General features: G+C 46.7%; 1 pseudogene; it reads left to right on the top strand.

Moving 5' to 3' along the window:
• The window catches only part of LOC101992431, a 14,736-nt pseudogene that overhangs the window by 9,446 nt on the left and 1,390 nt on the right, over positions 1–3,900 (top strand).

Below are 3,900 nucleotides of genomic sequence, written 5' to 3'. Positions count from 1 at the left end.
TTAAGGTCACCCTTGGTTGGTTAAGGTCATACATACATGATTTGTTAAGGTCACCCTTGGGTGGTTAAGGTCATACTTGAGTAGTTGAGGTCGTACTTGTTTGTGTAAAATCGCACTTGGGTGATTGAGGTCATACTTGGTTAGTTCAGTCACACTTTGTTGGTTAAGGTCACACATGGTTGGTTAAGGTCGAACCTGGTTGGTTAAGGCCACACTACAATGCTGAGAGGTCTGCAAAGGTTCTGAACGAATGCCCTGAGCTGAGCACTGCACTCAGCATCTTACATGCAAGTCTGTAATCCTAGAGACAGCTTGCCCTGTCCTTTACCTCCAACTTGACAGGTAAGGAAACTGATACACTGAGAGACATGGCTACCTGGAATAATGCCGCATGCCAAGCTAGAGAAGTGAGATCAAGTCTTGTCATGCGGCACCTAGATCCCAGGCTCCTCAGCACTCTGCTTGGTACGACCTTCTCCCCATGAGCCATGCCTTTCTCGGTAAATTCTACAGAATCACTTCCTCCTAAGATGTCCAATGCAGAAGGGCTGTTCTGCTGCAAATGCGCATGGTGATGAGAACGGGAGACAAAAATTGGTCATGTGAAGCAGGGACCACAGAGTGGTAGTTCTGAGAAACCCTTCCGGGGGCCAAGATGCCAGAAGAAAGTGCTGCTTCTTGGTTCTTTGTCACCTATTACCTCACCTGGAAGCCACACTTGAGGACTTGACCAACACCTCATGGGTGGGTCAACCGGACTGACCGACTCCCCATGCCTCACCACAGTTCCTGCCACCAGTCCTTATGCCCCCAGACTAGCAGCTCAGTGGTACCCCATCTAAAACTCAATCGCCATAATCCATGACTTCAAATTCACAGTGCAACAGCCTGGAGGCCCCTGACGAAGTGGAAGTTTATGCTGACTGTGGGTAACTGCCCCCCCACCAGAGATAAAGCCCACCTGGAGTGAGAAGGAAGGCCTCAACTGAATTCAAGGACTCCCTTCTTTCCCTGGATCAGTTCTATTCCTAATGTGTTTTCTGCTCAACACAATCAAATGTATATTTACAGGAAGGAAGGAAGAAAGGAGGGAGGGAGGGAGGGAGGGAGGGAGGGAGGGAAGGAAGGAAGGAAGGAAGGAAGGAAGGAAGGAAGGAAGGAAGGAGTTAATTTCATCAGTCTAAGGATAACCTTCAAGCTATCTAGGTCAGGTGACAAGGCCTGCAGAAGACTGGTCTCATCTGCAGGGACATTCTCTCTTTGTGCCCACTACAGTAACTCTAAGCTGCTGTTTCTTTTCATTGTTTTTTTTGAAAAGTGCTTTTTTTCTTCTTTTCTTTTCAGCTCAGGCTTTCTTCCCTCTCCTTTGGGCATCTGAAATGTTAGAATTCTGGAGATCATTTCATTTAAGGAGCCGGTGCTGAATGGCAAAGCTTCCTAAGAACCTCTCAGCGCTGCACCAACTCAGCTGACTTTGCATTTTTCAGTGCTACCCTGCTTCCTGCAGAGGTAAGATAGCAGCCATCCAAACGCAGCTTGCAGGCTTATGTCTGCCTAAACCACGGAAGCTTTTCCCTGGATGGTTTTGGTACCATTCTATTCCAAGACAAGACTCGCCTATGAGAGACCATTGGCAGGAAGACAGATGTTCAGAGACCATCAACAACAATTCATGCAAAGAGGAAGAGAAAACCTATTGAAACAGTTGCCAGGAGCAGATTCACAGCCAGGACTGCAGAGCGTAGCTGTCTCTGCCTCTGAAAAAGAAGACGACACATCTGCTGGATGTGAAAGGTCTCATCCAGGGCTTTGCTCTATGTTGAGATTTCTTTTCTGTTACAAGGCTTTGTATTTTGACCAGTGGTGGTGCCAATACAAAATCCAAAGCCTGGAGCTGCTTCCCAGCCTCCCCTGCCTGGAGAGAAAGGAAACCCCATCCCACAGCAGTGCTCATTCTCCCTCCGTTCATTCCGGGTTCATCCTTGCAAAGGCGCAGCTCTTTCCTAGGGGAATAGAGAGCGTTGATTCTGGAGACAAACGTGAGTGACAGCTACCTCCAAATGCCATGTCTGAATGTGGAAAGAGTTTTGTCAAGCTTTTATAGTTATAGAACAAAAGAAAGGCACATTGCAAATACGTGGGTGGGAACATGAGGTTACAGCAAGAAAATCTCGGCTACAAGCCTCAGATGCTGTCTGACGGTGGTCTTAGCCTTTAGGTCGGTGGAAGTTAACAGTCTGTTACACTTACTACATCTCAAATTGCTTCACCTGATACTTACAAGGATGTTAGGTCAGACACACAGATGGACAATGAATGGATAATACAGGCAAAGGATAGCTCAAGATAATTTGACCCTAAATCTGCAGTATTCCAATTCACCGCAGCTACAGGAGTTAATCAGCCCGATAGCGTGCTTAACACAGGTATGCCTTTCTTCAGAGAACTCTGGTGCACAGCTGACAGGATTCTATTGTGAGATTCCTTTCTTCATCCTACATGGAAAATAGACCCTCATCCAGGCTTCCTGAGAACAGAATTCCAGGGATTTCCACAGATCGCCCCCTCAAGGAGTCTAGAACCCTTCCCAGGGACCCTGTGAAACTCCCCAGTTTATTTGAGCAAGATGAGAACCGATGTTGTGGGATAATCAATCTTTTTGTACACTCTGAAGATGTGTCTCTGCCAAGGGACCGCCTGAGTGGTTCAATAAAGAGCTGAATGGCCAATAGCTAGGCAGGAGGCGATAGGTGGGACTTCTGGACAGAGATAGGAAAGCAAGGGAAAAATTCAAGAGTTGCAGTTTTTCCAGAAGATGTAGAGGGAGTTGGACATACACTCTATTGAGCAAAGGTAACAAGCCATCCGGTAGAATGTAGAATCCATTAACATAAATGGGTTAATTTAAGTTATAAGAGCCAGTTGGGAACAAGACTAAGCTAAGGCCAAGCTTTCATGCTTAATGAGAAGTCTCCATGTCACTCTTTGGGAGCTGACGGTTCAGAGAAAGACCCATTACAAACTACGGAACGAAAGAATTCTAATTTTGCAAGAAGAGCTGAACAAGATGTGGGTAACCCTGCAGGCTGAGATCGCGTCCAGTGAAAACTGCAGTGGCCACAGTGACTTTCATATCCGCAGGGAAGGAGAAAAGAGCTACTACTCATTCAGCGGCTCATAGGAAGTGGGGGGGGGGGATGCAACAGCAGCACATGGGGCAGCTTGCATGCATGGAGAAACAACAACAGCTCCAGGGACCTGCACACCAGCTAATCACCCCCATTGACCATGCTGCCACCAGATAGGGTCTTTCTCAGCTGAATTTATCAAGAAGGCTTTTTTTTAAAAAACTGAAACCGATTAACTGTTTCTTTGGGATTTGTTTCAGTTTTTGGAAAAACGTTTTATGATGATATTGGTTTTGCTTTCTTCTTCAAATACCATTGAAATAGGATCCACAACAACCTGCTGTTTTTCAAATCAAAGACGGTTGTGACATGCAAACACAGCAGAATGTATTGCTGGTTGAGTGTGGCTCCCTGGGAGGAGACCCTGTTAAACAAAGTCCTAAGGGGCCTGGGCCTTAGATTCCATGCAGCTGGAGTGATTCTCACCTCTATTGCTCAGTGTGTGACACAGGCCTAGGCGATGACCTCTCTCCCAGAGCATCAGCTCACTCACCTGTGAAAACTGGGACTAAGCACAGACAGATTGTAGGGAAGGCTACTGGCTTTTGAATGCAAAAGTTTGTCATCATTTTACAGGCCTGAACTGAGTCTGAGCTCCAGTCAGTTCAGCCTTGCCGAATGCCATGTTGGACTTGGCATTTCCCTCCAGCTTGCAAATACTGTGTGTGTGTGTGTGTGTGTGTGTGTGTGTGTGTGTGTGTGTGTGTGTGTG

This window comes from Microtus ochrogaster, linkage group LG3 (genome assembly GCF_000317375.1).
Source record: "Microtus ochrogaster isolate Prairie Vole_2 linkage group LG3, MicOch1.0, whole genome shotgun sequence".
Taxonomy (NCBI): domain Eukaryota; kingdom Metazoa; phylum Chordata; class Mammalia; order Rodentia; family Cricetidae; genus Microtus; species Microtus ochrogaster.
The sequence above is the reverse complement of the archived record's forward strand: the minus strand, read 5'-3'. Positions and strand labels throughout refer to the sequence as shown.